Here is a 20,815-nt window from a genome sequence, read left to right as displayed (position 1 = left end):
GAATGGTAGCTTCTGGGGTGGAGATCAGTTTTACTTAGCTTTTTATCCAGAGCACTCAGGATCGTGCCTGAGTAGCTGAGTTAATGATTTAATTGAATGGGAGAATAAGTGAAGCAGTCTTAGACTTCATCTCACTTCCCTCTCTGTATGTATGACAGAGATTTGTGCATGCCCCTTATCATCTCCTACCCTGAGTTCCTTTAGGTCAGGGTCAATATCAGATTCTTCTGTGGTTCCCTCTCCCGATGCCAGTTCTGCCATCAGTTGGCACTTGGTATGTGCTCAATATTTGTTGCATGGATCCAAGGAGTTGGCTCTGCTTGTCTCCAGCATCACTGTTCTCCACCTTAAGCATTGCTTGCTCTTCTACTCAGGTCCTATCTGGCTCTAAAGCATCCTTAGTCATTAGAAGACGACAGTAATTAGACCAACCAAATTGGAATCAGGAGCTGGGAATTGGAATTTGGACTCTGACCTCAAATTTGGATGCTCCCCGCTTCTGAGCTACAGATTCCCCAGACATGAAATCAGAATACAGTCAACCTCTGGCTTTCACCTCCTTATTAACATAATGAATCACCATCCATATGGAAGTCTTCCGCGGACACAATTCATTGTCTCATTTACTGTTTCTGTTCTGCTTGCCTGCGGCACTGCAGAAGCCCTTTTAAATCAAAATGCCTTATTATCAGCCTCTCTCCACTACCCACTACCCTAGCCCAACCTAGGAGAGAGTTAAGAGCCTCTTCCCTTTTATCTACTGCCCCTAGGTCTTCATGGAGTGGGAGGTGGGCAATGTTGAGTAGGGAAGGTGTGGAGTAAGGATGGGGCCCCTTGCATATTAGGGTGGCTTCATTCTAAGATCTGCAAGAAGTTTCCGAAGCAAATGTTTAGAGCAAGGGACATAGACATCATTTAGAATTATATATGTCTCTATTCTTCCACATTAACCACATAGGCAACTGAGAATTCACTGCAATTTTTCCTCGAGAAGATGAGGATCAGGTCGGGAATTGGAAATATCTGAGGGCTAAATTCAACCTGGCTTCTAAAATGAACATGGTGAATATAGATCAACTACCGAACTTCTTTTAACCTCTGGCATCCTATCTGTGAATTGGAGGTGATAACCCTTCCCCAAATGAGCAAATACAGTTTAGTCATATTACAAAAGCTCCATAGCAACCACATGGAGGCTTAATATTTAAACAGAATTGCAGGACTCTGTGACTGAAGCAAAAAGGGCTTTTATTCCATCCCTCTTTCTTCTTTTTTCAGATTCTGAAAGGGAATTACATGTGTCCATCTTTTTCCAGGGCTGAATGATCCTTACCATGTCCATTGATTTACATAATTGCCCAAGTGCCTTAGATTCCCGTATATTGCTTTTCTGTTATGTATTTTCTCATCTCTGATGGGAATTCAGCTTTCTGCTTTAAACTTCTGTACATGGGGATTCTTCAGGGAAAATATCATTTTAGGTGTTTGCATTAAAGAAGTCCAAGAAGGGAGAAAACCACTCAGTCCATTTTTCTCTGCAGAATCTGGCTGTCCATTAGCTGATGTGGCTGTGGTGTGAGGAGAGAGAGGAGACTTGGAGGGGCCTGGGGAAGACCTCTCATCCGTGAGAAAGCTCATAGGCTTTGGTGCCAGAAAGACCCGGTTCAAATCCTGGCTCTGCTGCACACCAATGATATGACCTTGGTTGAGAAAGGCAGTCTCATGCATGTGGTCTTTTAACCTCTGCTCAGCCCCATACAAATGGCCTTGAGCCAAAAACACTTGCTTACCAAGAGATAAAGAGCTCTCATAGCTTGTGTTGGGCTTATCGCCTTGTGTGGGAATATGTTTTTCCTGTTCCAGACTCAGTGTGTACTCTTTTGTTCTGCTTAAGCTTGTGCGTCATGTGGCAGGCACCTGGCCAACCCCGCTGTTATATCTGTTCCAGGTGGGGAGGAAACAGGGTCCACCCCCTGCTGCACAAGAGGGAGGCATGCAGACCATCACCTTATGTCTGCTGTAGGAAGAGACCCCTGGCCATGCAGGACTGAACCTGCGATTGCAGCTGATCTTGCTCTGTCTCTTCTCTGTGTGAGTAAAGTGTTGTTCCATCTAGTGCCTGCATGAGTCGTGTCTTTCGTGGCGACACCTATAAACCATGGAGTGGGCTGGCATCCTGGTTCTGCTGCTCCTGTTGGCGGGCATTGTTGTGCTGTTTGCCATCCTCCACACATTGCGACTTCTCTACCCTGCCCGAGTCTCGGCATCTTCACATGTGCCATGAGGATGGTAATGCTTTACAGAACTGAAGGCTAACTGAAGCAGTGTACGTAAAGAGCCCAGCATGGCCCTGGAGTGCAGGGTAGTTATTATTATCCTCAGCATCACCAGTATTATTACCAATGCATGGTAGTTATTATTATCCTCAGCATCACCAGTATTATTACTAATGCCTAGGACTTGTCCACAAAAATCACTAGGAAAATTTCCTTCTGTGAACTAGACTCACGTCAAGATGCTGCCTGCTTCCATGAGGCTTGTAGTGACATCCATGTACAAGTTCAAAGACCCTCTGAGCCAATTTCCACTTCTCTGCATGTCTCTGGGAACCTAGGGGACCAGGATTACTATAAAAGCAGGTAAGGCCAGTATTAAAAACCAGGTTCACTCCAGTCCCCTTCACATCAATGCAACAAGACACAACTCTGTAAAACACCGTGCAACTCTGTCTCCGTTAACAAGTATCAACCCCTTCAAAGGATACCTACCCATGACTGTCTAAGTCTGCGGCACTTTAGATCTTGATATAAATCACGTGCGTTCTGATTTTATTTCATTGCAAAATGCCAAAGATCTTCCATGCTGAAGCTGTACTTTTCTCTTTACCCCTCTTTGTGGGGGACCAGGGTAAGTTTAGATTTTTGGCACCAGGCTTTCTGCCCTCAACTTCATGGAGCATGGCATTTCTGACAATGCTGGAGATGGCTGCATGTCATGTGTCACTAGCATGGGATAGCAGGGACGGGGAGTGGTGGAGACCGCTCCTTTCTGAGCACCAAGGTAGTTGGATTCCCCAGAGCAATAGCCAGCCCAGCCACCCTAGAAGTCCCCTGACCTAGTTGGAGGGCTAAGGAGTTACTGCACTTTGGGCCATCTCTAAGGTCTTGGGGAGCCCACCTCCTAGGTAGCTCTCTTGCATTCCAGAAATAACCCATAGGAGCAACTCTGGACAAAAGGGGGACACTCAGCTGTGGGCAGCTGAGGCGGAGCTCCTGAGTGCTCTCTCCACTCAGTGGGGCTTGCTCCATAAGGGGTCTTCCTCATGGTTGTACCTGTCACCTGTCCCCCAGCCCAGGCTCCTGGGTCACCACAAAAGCAGGTAGCTCTGAGTCACCAAGCCCAGGCTATGCCTTTCCTGCTACCCATATCTCCTGTTCATTCTGTCCCCAAGTCTCCCTCTTGCCTATGGACCTCCCAACTACAGCTGCCTTTTATTGGGCATTTGCTGTATACCTCCAGTGAAGTGCTTTACCTAAGTGAGTGCCAGCCTTGAACACTGTGAGGCCAACAGAAGCTCAGAAAGGTTAAATAACTTACCTGGGATTATTCAGCCAGAACGTGGGGAGCCAACAACCTTCCTAGCTCTGCCTAGCTTTGCCACTAGCCAGGCCGTCACAGTGTCACGTGGAGCTGCCTCCCCTATCCTGTTGGCAGTGGTGGGCATCGTGGAGCTCCTAGCTGGCTCAGGGGACTGTAATCCTACAGCCCAGTGGGGAGGGTGGGGGGAGTTTGCTATAACTCCCTCTCCAGATTTTAAAATAGTTATTCAGTCTAAAAACAGACTAAGTGGTGCTGGTTGGAGGTGGGGGTGGGGAAGTATTGCAACCTAGATTATAAAGAGGATGGAAAGAGTGAAATGGAGAGGAAAAAGGACAAGAAACTCCAGCAAATGCCAGGGACTACTGATGGAGAGAAATAACGTGGCTAATTACATCTCTGAAGACCATCCATTCCAAAACAAATTTTTAATGAAAAAATAATGCATTTTCCCTGCAACTTAAATCTGGGAGTGAAGGGAAAGAGCAGAGTCTCCCAGTGGGCACTAGAGTAGCTGTGCATGTGCAGGGGTGCCTCTGACCATCTCACCTTGATGAGTTGCTTCACCAGCATCCTCATCCTGAGGGTGACCACACAGCAGTCTTCCCAGGGAAGCTACAGGAGTGAGCCAAGGGAACCTCACACACCAAGCATCTGGGCTCCAGGACACCGGGTGCAGACCAAGGTCTGTAAATCCAATTCCCTCCCCCACCAAAGCTCGCGATGTTTCTCTCCATCAGCTCCAGGAGGCCTTCTCTGGTTATTTTCCTCCGCCCACCTCTCCTTTCCATTCTCTCCATCCGGGAGTTCCAGATCTTAAATCTATGGGTATAAAGTTGAGGTCCTTCTGCGAAATAAAGGCTCACCTCTAACAAGCTAAACAGATCTGTTTGGTAAGTGTGATTTTTTTGGAGAAGAGGAGCTCCTCCACTCTCCCCTCTTTCTAGCATAATCTGTAGACCAGAATAGGGAGAGAGAATCATGAGTTTTAGAGTCAAACAGACATGGGTTCAGATTCTGGTCTTATAACTTACTTGTTATTTGACCCAACTTAAGTCATTTAATTTCTCAGACTCAATTTCCTTATCTGTAAAAGGGGGTGCTTCGTAAAATTATTGTGTGGTTTAAATAATGTCTGCAAAGTGCTTTGCACCGTATCTAGTATATTCACCCTTGCAGTAAACAGTGGTTGTTTGTGTTATCACTTGTTTCAGAGCACAACAAGGCTAACCTTGAACTCCTCAAGATGCTTGCTCCTGGGATTCTCCAGCTGCAATCAGCATCCCCCACCCCCACTTGCCTGCTGTTGCCACATGGGTCAGACAGCAAGGACCATGGAGTACTAAATTTGCTGCTGACCCTTGACCTTGGATGGAATATTTGGCCAAGATTCAGCTCTTCCTCCAATGTAGAAGAGGCAGAGAGGAAGGAGCCAGGAAGAAGTTCCTCCAGGCAAAGGGAAAGTGGCAAAGTTACTCAAGAGCTCACAGGTACCCAGCACGCATTGCCCATGGGCACACATATCACTCTGCAAGCTATACATGAAACTCCTGAAATTCAGGAGTACACAAACCTCCATAAAATGCAGGACCACATGCTTCAATATTCACTCTCCAACATATTCAGATCCACAGAAATACGAATAGCCCCACGTAATGTATGTACAAGCACATATATATCATGCTGCAACATGCCTACACCTACATGTTTCCCCCCAAACAGCATGAAATCAATCCGGCACCTCACTTCTACGCAAAACTTGCACTCTGAAGTGTGAACATTTGTACACACACGCAAATACACCCACCCTGTAGGTCCAAATACCTGGGCAGGATGCCAAGAATGGCACCCCTGGGCCTTACCAGTCATGGCAGCAATTCACAGATGATTCACTTTCCTGGAGAGATCCCAAGCTGGGGGCCACTGAGGGGCCTGGGCAGTGGGCAAAGGGCTGACCCTGGGGACTTATTAGGGGTCAGGGTTCATGAGGGCAGAGCAGGAGACCCCAGGAGCCTGGAGTGATGGAAGGGACACACGAAGCTGGGGCTGGGGAAGGAAAAGGAGGAGGACACTGACACCCTCAGTCCTAGAGGCAGAGAAGAGGTTCAGATCTGGCCTGGTGTGCTCCAGTGTCGGGCAGAAGGAGGGAGACTGGAATTACTTCTTTCTCACTTCATTCCTCATTTTTTCCCTTTTCTGGAACTATTCCATCCTCTATACCCTGGGAGACTCTGAGTGGGCCCTGGATCTGGCCTGACAGTAGACCTGTCAGTATCCTGGAGACCAGATACAGGAAGCTTATTACTGAGCTCTCCAAAGCTTGATGCCTGGAAGCAGCATCAGCTCACTGGGTTGGCTTGGAGGAGCACGACTCCTGTGGCCTTTGCCCTTTGTCTTTGGGACCTCCTCTAGGGGCAGGGGGCCAGGTGGAGGATCTCACTTCCTCTGTGTCTGAAACTCTTTCATTCATCCAATGAAATGGGGAGGGGCTACACCTGCATGGGGTAAACCCCTGACCCTTACCCAAACTCACCAGCCTGCTATGGTCATAAAGACACAACACCCAGAGGCAGGAGGTCCAGGACATTCCTCCCACGACCCCTTATTCCCACCTCGACTCCTCCCTATCCTGCCCCATGTCCTATTCTCTTCTTCTCCCAGCCTTTCAAAGGCAGAGTGACCCTGCAAGCCCTCTCCTCTGCTGTCGTCAGTCCTCGAACAAGCTGGAGGAAGCCCTGATGGGAATTGCTCCTGCCCCTCATGGGCAGAGCCTGCAGACTCCGGATGCTGCTCCACTAGCCAAGCAGCTCTTTCCACTAATAGATTGTGCAGAAAAACACTTGGCCAAGATAGGAAGGAGTCAGTGAGGTCAAGGTTATGGGGGCAATTCCTTTGTGAGAGGATCGGAGAAAGACAATTCTACAACCTGAAGGCACAATGAAGTCTGGCCCTGGCCACAGTCTGGTCTTGACTACAGAGTTTTAAGTTGAGTCCTGAAAAACATTTGCAGCAACTCTGCTTCGTAGATGAGAAATTAAGCTCCAGAGAGGGGCAGTAACTTACTCAAGGTCACACAGCAAATCAAAGGCATACTGGTAACTAGAATCCAGTCTCCTGCCTCCTATCCCGGTTATCTTTAGATCGCAGCAGAAGGCAATGTTTTAAAAGTCAGACTGTGAGGAAAAGAGGGGTACCCAGGTTAGCTAAAGTTTGATGAAGGAGCCCTAGAAGGTCTTATTTCCTGGTGCATAGGTATTCTTTTTTTTTTTTTTTTTTTTTTTTTTTTTTTTTTTTTGAGACGGAGTCTCGCTCTGTACCCAGGCTGGAGTGCGATGGCGTGCGGTGGCGCGATCTCGGCTCACTGCAAGCTCCGCCTCCCGGGTTCACGCCATTCTCCTGCCTCAGCCCCCTCGAGTAGCTGGGACTACAGGTGCCCACCACCATGCCGGGCTAATTTTTTTGTATTTCTAGTAGAGACGGGGTTTCACTGCATTAACCAGGATGGTCTCAATCTCCTGACCTCGTGATCCACCCACCGTGGCCTCCCAAAATGCTGGGATTACAGGTGTGAGCCACCGCGCCTGGCCGGTATTTTGTTTTCCTCCGTTTTCCTTCCGAAGCTGGGCCAAATGAAGGCCAGAAAGTGGCAGATTCTGTTCATCCCTGGGATGGAGGGGTACAGGGAGGCAGGGAGACGGGGAGACGGGGCGGGGGTGGGGGAGGAGACAGGGCTGGGTTGGGCTTTGCCTCCTCTGTTCCGGTCTTCTCCGAGAGAGTAGCAACCTCAGTGGCTGCAGGAGCACGTGATGCCACTGTGCAAAGAGGCTGAGATAAGAAGAAGGATTGATCTTTTTTCTGCTTCAAAGAGAACAGAAACCCTCTCTGTCATGGTAGTTGATCAAAGTCACTGCAGAGGATATTTAATATGCCCTACCCTGCTTCCACTCTGGGTCCCTGGAGGTAGGAGTCCCACTTCTTGTCATGCTAAGACCTTCCTCCAAGCCTTACTGCAAACTATTGAGACACCTTCCCACCTACCTTCCAGCTAGGGTCCCACTGCAGCTACCGGAAGCCAGGAGTTCAAATTCCCTTCTAGCCTTTTTTCCAGGCGGCTTAGCCCGAGGCCAGGGCCCAGTCAGTGGGAACTGATATCATCCCCATCATACAGATGAGAAACTGAGGCATAGAGAGGTTAAGTAACTTCTCTAGAGCCATAAGCTAATTATCTCTTGGGAAACCCCCATTCTTGCAGGGTTATATGGCCTTTGTCTGAAAGCCCCTGTCTGATGGTAAAGACGGGCTCCTCCCTCTAGAGCTGCCAGCTCATGTAACATAGTTACAACCCCAAAAGACTATGGAAATAACCTCTGTGAAAAAGGAGGGATGGGCTCTGTTTCAAAAATGTCTTAATTTAAAAAATCTTGAAAAATCCAAATCTTTAATTTCACTTTGCCTCCCTGGTGGGGCAGAATAGATTTGTCTTGCACCTTCTCCTGCCCCTTCACAAACTATACCCAACTCCATCTGTTTGCAAATAGTGCTTTGTCTTATATGTGAAAACCCTTAAACACTCATCCATTGAATAAATGCAAATTTCAAAGTCCTTAGCCAGGCATTCAAGGCTCTGGAAAACCTTGAGAGGCCATGTGGCCTACTGATTAAGAGCATGGGCAAACTTCCCTGGCCAGCATCCCAGCTCCTCAACCTCACCATTCTTTAACCCATGAATTTTTTATGTGTTGCTTAATTTCCAGTATTTGAGAGATTGTCCAGATATCTCTCTTTTATTCATTTCGTTTGACTTCATTACAGTCAGAGAACATACTTTGTATGATTTCTATTCTATTAAGTTTGTTAAGGTTTGTTTTATGACCTAGAATGTGGTCTATATTGGGGCAACTTGAAAAGAATGTGCATTCTGCTGTTGGTGGTGAAGTGTTCTACAAATATAAATTAGATCAAGTTCATTGGTAGTGTTGTTCAGGTCTTCTATGTCCTCACTGATTTTCTGTGTACTTTTCCATCAGTCAGTGAAAGATGAGTTTTGTTAAAGTCTCCAAGTATAACTGGGTTTGTTTATTTCTCCTTTTACTTCTCTCAGTTTTTTGCTTCATGTATTTTGAAGCTCTATTGTTGGACACATATACATTGAGGATTGTGACAACTTCTAGATGAATTAACCCTTTTTTCGTTGTGTAATATTCCTCTTAATCTCTGATAAATTTCCTTCTTCAGAAGTCTACTTTGCTTTAAATAAATATAGCCATTCCAACTTTCTAAAAAAAGTTGCATGGTATTTTTAAAAATCATTTAATTTTAACCTATCTATATCATATTTAATGTGAGTTTCTTATATATAGCATAGAGATGATCTTATTTTTTAAAAATCTAATCTGACAGTCTCTGTCTTTTAATTGGTGTGTTTAAACCATTTACACTTAATACATTCGTTGATATGGTTGGATTTAGGTCTACTATTTTATTGTTTGGTTTTTGTTTGTCCCATCTATGTTTTATTTCTTTGTTTCCCCTTTTCTGTCTTCTTTTGGATTATTTGAATATTGTTTTAGTATTCCATTTTTCTTTCTCTGTTGCCTTTTTTACTATATCTTTTTGTATTTTTAAGTGTATTTTTAAAGTATCTTTTGTACTTTTTAAAAATTTCTAGGGATTATAATACAAATACCTAATTCTTCATGGTCTATCTAGAGTTAATATTTTACTGCTTCAAGTGAAATATAGAAACCTTGCAGCCATATAGGTCCTTTTCCCTCCTCCATGCTGTACTCGTTATATACATCTATAAACATTAAAAACCTCATTATACCGTGTTATAACTTTTGCTTTCAGCTGTCATACATATTTTAAAGTACTTAAGGAGAAAATAATTTATTATGTTTACCTAGCTTTATAATTTTGTCATCTTCTTTTGCTCCTAAAGTTCCAAGTTTTGAGTGGGAGTATGACCTTCTCCAAGAGAGTAGCAGCAGCAGTGGGCTACAGGAGCAACTCAAAATGAATAAGAGAAAGACATCTGGAAAAATCTCCCAAATACTGGAATTATTTCTCTTTCTCCTGAAGAATTTTCTGTAGCATTTCTTTTGCAGCTGGCATGTCAGCAATAAATTTTCTTAGTTTTTCTTCATATAAAAATATATTTACTTTGCCTTTAAAAAAGGTTTTGGTTTTTTTTTTCATTTGTTTGTTTGTTTTCTTTTGTTTTTTAAGTGGGTATGGAATTCTGGGTTGACAGCTCTTTTCTTTCAGCATTTTAGAGAATTTTTTCCATTGTCTTCTGGTTGTGATGGTTTCTGATGACAAATCTGAAGTCAATTTAATTGTTCTTCCTCTATATGTATTGTATTGCTTTCCTCTGGCTGCTTTTAATTTTTTTCTTTATCCTTGGTCTTCAGCTGTTTAAGATGTCTTTGGGTGAGGTTTTCTTTGAATTTATTGTTTTGGGGGTTTCTGAATATACTGAGATCGCTGAATCAATACACTTATGTCTTTTTACCAAATTTGGGATGTTTTCAGCCATGATTTCTTCAAGTTTTTTCTTCACCAAGCAAGCCTTTTCTTCTCTTTCTATGGAAACCTAATGACAAGAATATTCGACATTTTGATATTATCTCACAAGTCCATGAAACTCTATTTTTTCTTTTCAATCTTTTTTTCTCTATTGTTCAGATTAGATAATTTCTATAGATTTATTTTCAAGTTTATTGATTCTTTTTTCTGTCACCTTTGTTTTGCAGTTGAGACCATGGGGTGATTTTTAAAATTTCAGTTATTGTATTTTCTAGCAAGAAAATGTCCATTTTATTCTTTTTAAAATGATTTTCAGGTTCTTTTTTGACAGCTTCTATCCTTCCATTAATTTCAAGATCATTTTTTCTTACTTGTGAACTATGGTGATAATATCTGCTTTAAAGTTTTTGTGTGATAATTCCATCATCTGGATTATTTCAGGGCCAGCATCAGTGAATTATCTTTTCTTTGAAAATAATTGAGATTTTCCTGGTTCTTTGTGTATGGAGTAATTTGGGGCATTTTGAATATTACGTGATCAATCCTATCTGGTTCAGACCACAAGTCCTGACCTGCTTTCTGCTTTGGATCAGTTCTACACATGCCCTGCTCAAGGATGAGTCCAGGACTTCACCCACAGATTTAAGGAAGTCTTTTCTTTAGCACTCCATGATTTCCCTTGCACTCTCTGGCGCCCAGAGGCCCTTTTCCTGGTCTTTGTGCTGCAAGGCTGGAGTTTTTCCCTCCCCAAATTGTTGCATATTTCCCCTGCCTGGGGTCCACCTCCTGGGTGAAGCAAAAAGATGAAAGAAAGAAAAACCAACAGAGTTTTCCCCACACCTCCATAGGGGCTCCCTTTCCCAATTCCGGCCAGAGAGAAGGATTTTCCTCATGGTTTTAGATCTTGCACTACCAACATTACAGGAGTATAGTTTCATGATTGGGGCTTTCCTTGAGACATACCCAGGAGAGTAAAAGCGAGAACAATTGGGGCCATTCTCTGACCTGCAGTGTCCCTGTTCCCAGTCCTCTGGCTAGAAGGAAAAGTTTCTCTTGGAGCTTTTTTTGCTTGTCAACTGTGTAGTGGTATTTTGGCCCTCTAGCATCCAAGCCAGGAGATATTGGAGGGAAAATACCAGAAAACTCACAGTCATATTGATCATTCTTTGAGCATTTATTTCCCACAAATCTGCCTGCTCTTATTTATTTTTTTCAGAGTTCTTAAACAGTGTTGTATGCATTCATTCCAGGGATAGTTTTTGTAAGCAGTGGAAGAGAGAGGATGAAGTTTGCCTACTCCGTCTTAGCTGTAATCAGAAGCCTGTAGACATGTAATTTTAAGTTGAAAGGTATGGGAGAATGTAACAAATTTTGCAAACAGTATTGCAATATTTAAGATAATGTAAAAAGTCATTCTATTTATAAATTTAATTAACTTATTTATTTATTTATTTTTATTTATTTATTTTTTGAGACGGAGTCTCACTCTGTTGCCCAGGTGGGAGTGCAGTGGCATGATCTCAGCTCACTGCAGCCTCTGCCTCCCGGGTTCAAGTGATTCTCCTGCCTCAGCCTCCCGAGTAGCTGGGATTACAGGCACATGCCACCATGCCTGGCTAATTTTTGTATTTTTAGTAGAGATGTGGTTTCCTCATGTTGGCCATGTTGTTCTCGAACTCCTGACCTCAAGTGATCCGCCCACCTTGGCTTCCCAAAATGCTGGGATTACAGGCATGAGCCACCACACCCAGGCAGTATTTTTATAAATTTAATTTATTATATTTACAGTGGATTTTCAAGTACATGATAAGAAGATTTTGCTTGTTCTATTAGATATTTAAGTTACGTAGGAAAATCAAATATATTAAATGTTTAAATGTAGCTGAAATTGTTTAAGCAAATTTAATTAAGTTGTAAATGGCACTGATTGTTTAAAGGAGTAGCTTTTTCAATCTGAGTTAATCAAACTTTAATTGAAGAAAAAGTGAAGGTCTTGTTCTTATTTTATTGCATTTATACATAGAACAATAAGACGGGTAAGTGGAGCTTAATCCTTCCTTCTAAAAAGCTATGTTTTTATATGCGTATCCTTAATCAATTGCATATTAAATTTTAAAAGGTAGCTATAAATAGTATTTCTGTGTGCACAAGCCCCCACACACTCACCAAAAAAGCCTCATCTACAGGGCGCTGCCTTCCAGCCCTCTCAAGCAACTCTCACTGTCAGAGAGATGATTTTCTCTCCATCTGAAATCCATGGGTAGTGCAGACTGTAGAAAACATAAGCTTTTGGAGACAGACTGAAGAGGAACTTTACTCCTCTGTGCCTCAGTTTCCTTATGTATAACATGCAATAAAAAAGACCTGTCTCTAAGATTTGTTTTGAAGATTAAGTGAGGGAGTTTGCATGCAGTGTACGTATATGTAAAGGGCTTAACAGAGAAAGCTGTAGAAGTAGGCACCAGTTAGGCCGGGTGCAGTGGCTCAAGCCTGTAATCCCAGCACTTTGGGAGGCCAAGGCAGGTGGATCACGAGATCAGGAGTTCGAGACCGGCCTGGCCAACATGGTGAAACCCCGCCTCTACTAAAAATACAAAGATTAGCCGGGCGTTGTAGCGGGCGCCTGTAATCCCAGCTACTTCAGAGGCTGAGGCAGAAGAATCGCTTGACCTGGGAGGCGGAGGTTGCAGTGAGCTGAGATCGTGCCACTGCACTCCAGTCTGGGTGACAAGAGCAAGACTTCATCTAAAAAAAAAAAAAAAGTAGGCACCAGTAAGAGAAGAAGTTATTATGACGCAGGTCGATAACTTGAGCCCAAGAGTTTGAGACCAGGCTGGGGAACACGGCGAAACCCTGTCTCTACAAAAAATAAAAAAATTAGCCAGGTGTGGAGGCACATGCCTGTAGTCTCAGCTACTGTGGAGGCTGAGGTGAGAAGGATTGCTTGAGCCTGAGAGGTCAAGAATGCAGTGAGCCATGATTGAGTCACTGCACCCCAGCCTGGGTGACAGAGCTAGACCCTGTCTCAAAAAAAAAAAAAAAAAAAAAAAATTATTGCTGTTGCTTGTGGTGCTATTCTCTGAGCCAATTCCCGGAGGTGCCAGGCCCTAGTCCTCACCCTGGAGGAGGTTGTGAGAAAGCTAAGGTGAAGCAAGGGCCCACAGTGGGACCCTCACTCCTATCCTGCCTACATGACTCCTTCCTCCCTGGCCCAGCCATTCTTGACAATGCAGACAGTTCTCTGGTGTGGGCAGGTGGTGGCTGAAAGATGCAGAACTCAGGCCTCAGAGAGACTGGTGTTGAGACCCCAGCTCTGCCACTTCTTCATGGGTGGTTTAGAGAAGTTGCCCAGGCTCTCCAAGCCTCTGTAGCTTGAAGATACCTCATTGTGGGGCTGGATTTGAGTACTGAATGAGGCACTGTGCAAAGTCTCCAGCACCATGCCTAGCACACGGTGGGCTTGTACACACACTGGTCATCTTGCATCTCCACAGTTTTATTCCAAAATGGATCCCTTGTCCCCATTTTACCTAGTTAACTTGTCTGCACTGACCTAGGTTATTCAGGTAGCGAGGCTACGCTGACTCAACTGAAGAGCAGGAGGCCCAGCTTCTAGTCCTGGGCCTTGAACTGAGGTCAAGCTCCTTCTCTTTCCTGGGACTCAGTTTCCTCCTCCCTAGGTTGATGTGACAATTCCCATTCTGCCCCTCCAAGCCTCACGTGGCTCAGACAATGTGTGGATGTGGAGGGCTTAGTTCTGAGGGGAAGTAAGTAGTCACTGACAGACCCAGGAGATGTGTGGAGAGTAACTGACGGACCCAGGAGATGACAGCAAGTAACTGACAAACCCATAAGATGTGTGGACAGAGCCAGATTCTCTGATGTCCTCTTTCCTGACAGGAAGTTGGATGCCTTGTCCGGATAATTGGCCTCCATTCTGGCAGAAGCAGACAGCAGCTCAAGGGCTTGTGTTCTTAACCACCCATTCATCAATCTGGCATTTCTTCTTTCAGAGCAAAAGCTGCTATGACAGAAGCAGAAGGGGACACCTGGGCCATTAGTACCATCCCCATGTCTGCCTCAACGTCCTCCGGCCCCCAGCTACTGCTGGCTTCCAGACTGTGGACTTCTATGCATGGGGTCTGCTCCTTAGAACCAGGATAAGCAGGCAAGAACATGCCTTTGGAACAAGGTTCTCCTGCCTCTAGAGCTGTGTGACCTTAATGTGCCAAGCCCATGCTCACCACACAGCCATCGCGTCCTTTATGGCCCAGCTCAAGCCTCTCCCTTCCTCCAGCCCACGCCACCCTCTCCCTTCTCTGAGCGTCTACACTCCACACACCAGCTTCTGCTCACACTCTGTCCCACTCCAGCCTCTCACTCTTCTCTGGGTGATTCTGTACCCAGGGAGAGAGCTGGAGGGAAGGTCCCTCTCTATGTCCCTGACAGCCCTGCCCCAGGATGGGCTCAGAACAGGTGCTGAACCTGTGCAGGGACCGCTGGGGCTGCTGGCTGGGAAACATGAGGCGGGGAGCAGAGGCCAGGTCCTGGCTGTGTTTCCCAAAGCCTGGGCTGCAAAGAGGTTAGCAAAGAGGGGACAGTGAGGCCTCAAGCACACTGGGGACCACCTTTCTGGACTCAATAATGAAAACATCTGTGTAAAGTGCTTGATGGTTTCAGAAGGTCTTTTCCATCCTGCAGCCACTTGACAGTGGGAGTTATGACCTTTTACCTGCAGAAGAAATATCCAGGGTCCAAAAGAAGAATTGGAACTTCCAAGGTCGCAAAGATATCAAGGGAAAACACCCAGACTAGAACCCAAGGCTCCAGACTTTCAGCCTTAGTCTTTGCCTCTAGCATTCACAGGGGTGTGGTGCGAGGAGATGGCGTGAGAACAGAGCAGTGAGTGAGCAGCTCCTCTGCATCCACAAACAGCCTCTCCCTGCTTCCTTCAAGCTTATCTGCTGGAAAGAGGGTCGGACGAGGGAGGAGGCAGAGCCCGAGAGGCTACATCGTGTCAGCCCCTCACTGTCTGTGATGGGTGCAATCTGGAAGCCCCGGTGGCCTAGCCCTCTACCCTAGGGCTGCAATAGAGCCCTACCCTAGGGCCACAGAGACCCCATGAACTTCTGCCCCAGACTTCTTCCTGGTATGCCAGGGAGATGCATGAGGTGAGCATCTCTGGAGCTTTCCCACCTCCTTGAGTGAGGCTGGAGTGAGCAGCGGTAATACTGGCTGGAGGAGAAGCTCTAGTTCAGATCTAGCCTCCCTTCCTGCACTGTATCCCAGGAAACTTTGTTCCCTAGGTGTGAACCTGGCTGGATTCTGGCTTCTGAGATCTTTCATCCTGGTTTTCAGTGAGCTGGAATGGAAAAGTCTTCTTCTGTGTGGTTAAATCTGCACTGGCCCATTTTCCTTCTCTCTCTTCTTCTTACTCGATTCTAGGGGATGCCAAGGGAGGAAGGCACAGCCAGTCAGCATTCCTTCCTAGGGGCCCAGCAGAAGCTTCCAGGAGAGAGCCTTGGATGGTGTGTGCGTGTGTGTGTGTGTGTGTGTGTGTTTCCCGAAGACTGGCCAGGCCTCTCCGATCAGACAGGCAGGGACCCAGCCTTGACCAGTAGAGCTTTCAGAAGAGATGTCTCCCAACACCAGGGCCTCCTTATCCCACTGGCAGGTTCAGAAAGTAGAAGATGCTGGCAGTCAAAAGAACCCAGGCCAGCTCATTAGCCACCACTATCCAAAGGACTGGCCAGGCTGCTGGGAGGTGGGAAGCTTTGTCACACAACCCAGGCCAGTGAGGAACCAGGCCAGAGCTGGCAGCCGGAGGACCAGATCCCTGAGCACACTCCATAGATGCTCAGCCCTGACAGGGTCTGGGGAAATTAGTCAGCTTGGCCCCTCATTATACAGATGGGAAACTGAGGCTCAGAGAGAGGCAAGCCCCTGGCAAATGTTGCAGGGCAAGGTAGGCACTGAAAACAGGTCTTTGAATTTCAGTGTGGGCTTTTTACATAGCACCATGTCTCATTGTTCTGAAATCAGTAGATGGAAAGCTTGTTCATCTTTATTCATTGCCTTCTCCAAGGATACTTTTGGGTACCTGGGCTAGTGCTGAAGCTTGGGGGGACCCAGGATTACGTGAGAGCCACTCGCTTAGTGGGGCCTCCCTCCCTACTTAGTGGTCAGGAGCCATGGCATGGATTGATAACTATGAAAGGGGATGTGCTGCAATAAAGCTAGCGGCAGAGCACAGGGGGATACAGGAAGACAGGAGACAGAAGGGGAGATTTTACTCACTTATACCTTACTTCATTCCCAAAAGATTGATGGTGGCAGAGAGGCTGTGAACCTACAAAGTTTTCGGGGTATGAGCTGGTCTTAAAGGGTGAATAGGATTCAGAGGACAAGATGAGGATGGGTCTTCCAGGAGGAAGGAACAGGTTGTGCAAAGACACAGGACATGTGTGAGGTCTCATAGAGCCCAAGGTGGCTGAGGCAGAGGGGGCAGTGGCAATGCTGAAGGAGTGATGGTCCTGTTCAGATGGCCAACCCATTGTGGGCACCACTGTGGATGAGCCTGACCTTCAAGAGGCTGGTCGCCTCGGCCTCAGTCACTGTTGTTGTATAACAAAGTCCCCAAAATTCAGTGGCTTAACATAGTAGGTATTTAACTTATTATCCTGTGGGGCAGAAATTTAGTCTGGGTTCTGCTGGGTGATTCTTCAGTTGCAGATGGGGTCACTCCCTCTGGAGGTCAGCTGGCTATTGGCTGACCTAAGCTAGCCACAAGCAGAGACACAAGAAGGCAGGCTCCAATGTGAAAGCCCATTTCAAACTTCATTTTGCAGCATGTCTGCTAGTATCCCATTGGCCAAAGCAGGTCACATGGCTGGGTCAAATCAAGAGGTGAGGTAGTGACGTAACCACTGTCCATAGTGGGAGAGTAATACAAAGGCACGCCGCAGAGGGCAAAGACAGAGGGAGCAGGAAGCACTAGGCTATCAGTGCAATGCAGTGCACCAGTCATTGGCCACCCAGCCTTGGCTCGGGTGTCTACACTCACATCCGCAGAAGGTGCAGAGCATGCCTCTGAACCCAGCTCACATCCTGCCTTCTCAAGGGAACCCTCCTTGCTGACTCTGCCCTCAATTTAGCTTACATGGTCCTGTGAGAGCTCAGTAGTTCTGTGCGTGTGTGTATGTGTGTGTGTGTGTGTGTGTGTGTGCATGTGCGTGTATGTCTGCCTCAACCATACGGTGGGAACTGGTGCAGGGCTGCCTATTTTTCACACTACATGCTGGGCTGTGGAGCCACATGGGTGACTTGGAAATGACCCCTGCCCTCCGTGAAGCCCAGTTTCCTGTAGAAGACACACCTGCCAGCAGTGACAGCCCAGCATGGCAAGTAGTGAGATCAGGCACACGGAGCACAGAGACAGCCCAAGGGAGGCACAGGCCCAGCCCAGCCTCCAGGAAAGGCTTGCTGAGAAAGCAAAGCTGGAATGGAGTCTAGAAGTTGAGTAGAAGGTTAGGATAGACCAGTGCCTGTAGGCAAGAGTGGGAGGATTCTGTCATAGCTGGGGACAGCATGGCACAGGTACAAGGGCGAGAACAGGTGGACACGTCTGAGGAGCAGCCGTGGTTGCCTGCAGCTGAGTTCAGGAGGGGACCTTGGATGCAGAGGTGGGGAGGAAGCTGGAGAGGTCGACAGGAGCCAAGTCATTGAGCCCTGGATGTCAGGTGAAGGATGAGTGGAAGCAAGAATGTGAGACTGCAGGGCCTGACCTGCATATCAGAAAGCCGGCTCTGGGTGGCTAGGGCAGAACAGAAGCCAGAAGATTGTGGGCAACAACAGTCCCGGGGGAGATGAAGAAGACCAGAACCCGGCAGAGGTGCTGGAACCGGAGAAGAGAGAGTGGATTAGAGAAGGGATTTCGACTCTTCAGGCCTTGGTGACCTGCAGGATGTGGCGCTCAAGGCCCGGGGCTGAGGGTTTGGGGGTCCCCTGGAGTCTAAGGGCTGGCTCTGGGAGTCTGCTGGTTAGAAGCCATGGAGACATGGGGCAGGCCAGCCCAGAGCCAGGGGTCTCTAGAGGTCAGGGTACCAACAGGCTTGGGGTCCTTGACTCTGCATAGCAGCTCTGGGCCAAGGCAGCCTGGCACACCCAGGCTCCACCACCTGCTTCCTCTTAATCTGGCACACCCTGATGTGGTACTGCTGACAAAGAGCAGGGCGAGCTTGAAAAAGCCACCAAAGACAGGCAGTATCAAAGCACCTTCCCAACTGCTCTTTCCCCAGCCCCAAAGCCAGCTTCAGATGCCTCTTGTGCCACAGGCCTGAGGGGCACGGTTGTTCACCAGGGAGGCCCTGAGTGGCATGTCCGTCCCCTGAGGAGCTTCAGAGGTGGCCCTGCCAAGTCGGCCTCCTGTTTCCCCCCAGGACATGGGGTCTCAGTCCTGCCAGCCACCTGGGAGTTTTTGATGTTTTCACCTCTGAGCCTCTGGCTGACACCAGCTCAAAGAGCATTCCTTCCTCCCTAAGGCTTCCTTTCGTCCCTGGGCTCCCATTGACTGAGAACTTGTCACCAGCTGTGCCCACCTGGCCCAGAGCCAGGGCTTCTCTGCTCTGCTGAGGTCCCAGCCAGGTTGAGTCTGGCTCAGTGTGCGGGTGCCTTGCACGGTCTCTCCTGAAGAGCTGGTTCTATCTCCCAAGCAGCTGCTAAGGGCATTGAGGCCCTGGGATCTCAGATGAAGAACTCTCTGAGGAAGAACTGTGCTGTGTAGAAGTGTTTTTTCCCCTTCTTTTATTGACAGGCAAGAGCTGTGTTTCGGAGCAAGCCCTGACTAGGGAATCAGGGGGCCTGGCTTCCTACCCTAGCCCTGGTGATTTGACTTTGTGTAACCTCTTTGGGCTTCTGTTCTTGCAACTCTAAAATGAGATTAATAAGACTGGTCTATTAATTGAATAAGATAATACATCTGAAAATACTCATGTGTCTGGCTAAGTTTTTAAATTTATTGATTTAATAATACACATAAGAAGTTACCATGTACCCCTTATTTCCAGTACATGGGGAAGCCCAAGAAGGGAATCCACTGAGGGGAAGGACCTCTGGAGAGTTTGCAGGCAGGTCCTATTATTGCCCCTACTCCACACTCAGTGTCAAAGAGCACAGTCAGGTTAAATCCAGCCAGCAGGTACCATGATGGGAGAGCTCGGTGCCGTGAGTACACGATAGCTTACCAGGGCTGCAGTGCCTGGGGCAGGAGACAGTGGAGGGGGCTCCTCTGGAATGAGGAGAAGACAGAGAAGAGGCTTTGGTCTATGAATCCTGAATCTCTTGATTGACAAGGAGCACGGGCTGCTGGTCTGACCCAGTGTCATAAATTTGTTTTAAGGTAGTTGCTGTCTCAGCATCCATTCTAAGGCTTAATATAAATTATTTAAAAACCAAAAAATTTCCCTTCCCCATGTAGTTGTTTGCAATATAGCCTCCTTTTTCCTCATCCCACTGACCCAATACCACTGGTCCCACAGCTTCTGACCATGATGAAACCTAATGGTCAACACCAGAGTCATGTAAATGAGTCCCCCCTTCGTGTGTCTTTTCTCTAAACCAGCCAATCCACAACCCCTGTGGGAAAGCCCAAATGATAACACTATAGGCTTTAATAAAGGCAAAGTCCCATAGGTCCCCTCTTTCTCTCTCTTCCCCCTGCCCCCAAGCTGAACTCCCTGTCACCTTTGGACTTCCTTTGGACACCGTTGACACCCCTAACCTATCTGGGACCTGAAAGTAATAAATTTCTCATCCTTCTGCATTTTAATTTCACGTCCTCATTGTGTCTCACACACGCAAACCTAACTTTCCCCCCATCACGGCTCTCCTAGAAAGTAGCTATCTTGGCTTATGGCCAATCTCAAGAGACAGACCTGGAGACCAAATTACAGTGAAATTCACCACACAAGGGAGACCAAATGGTTCTACGCTGCAGGCATGGGGCCAGGTCTCTTTGGGGCCAGGATGGTGGGGAGGCCTGGCCGTGGGCCTCTTGGGCATTTTGGAGCCTTTGCTGCCACAGATTCACCCTGGAAATGCCAGCCCTTCTTTTTCTGCTGAAACTGGAAGCCTGGAGGAGGACAGAAGTCCCCAGCCTCTAAAGCCAGAACTGGGAACCTGGGGCACAGAAACTGGAGGTACAGAAACTGCAAGTGGACCAGGAGATAGGACCGCTGGAATGTGAATCCTCTCTTTGGCCTTTAGAAGCAATCCTTGGGTTCCTGGGCAGGGTGAGCAGGGCGAGCAGGGCAGGTCAAGATGCAGAAATGGTCAGAGAGAAGCAGAGAAAGGCAGACCACACTTCAGGGCTCTTCAAAGTCAGGGACCTGCAGATCGCTTCTTCTCCAGAGCCCAGCCAGGGCCTGGTACAGTGGAGTGGGGAATAAGTATTTGTCAAGTTGATTTGATAAGAGAGATCTAGAGTGAGATCCAGCCACAGAGATGGGGGCAGCTGGAGAGACGGAGGAGCTGAGAGGTGAAAATAAATGCATACTCAGGTAGAAAATCCTAGAGAGATAATGGAAATGGAGAAGGGAGAGAGGAGAAAAATAAAACTGAGATGGAGGAGAGAGCAAGAGAGAAAATAGTGCCTTCACCAAGTCCCAAAATAGCAGCTGCTGGTGCCGGCAGC

The 20,815-nt window shown here is 47.1% G+C and overlaps 1 long non-coding RNA gene across 1 annotated transcript; it reads left to right on the top strand.

Annotated features, from left to right (window-relative positions):
* The first annotated feature begins 1,962 nt into the window (after positions 1-1,962).
* LOC144329988 (uncharacterized) lies at positions 1,963-15,292 on the top strand. The gene is made up of 3 exons (XR_013395764.1): positions 1,963-2,639; positions 4,812-5,087; positions 14,139-15,292. It is a non-coding gene; the product is annotated as an uncharacterized LOC144329988 (long non-coding RNA).
* Positions 15,293-20,815: the final 5,523 nt, after the last annotated feature.

Source organism: Macaca mulatta, chromosome 7, assembly GCF_049350105.2.
Source record: "Macaca mulatta isolate MMU2019108-1 chromosome 7, T2T-MMU8v2.0, whole genome shotgun sequence".
In the NCBI taxonomy this organism is placed as follows: domain Eukaryota; kingdom Metazoa; phylum Chordata; class Mammalia; order Primates; family Cercopithecidae; genus Macaca; species Macaca mulatta.
Note: the sequence above shows the minus strand (reverse complement) of the source record. Positions and strands in the feature narration are given on the sequence as shown.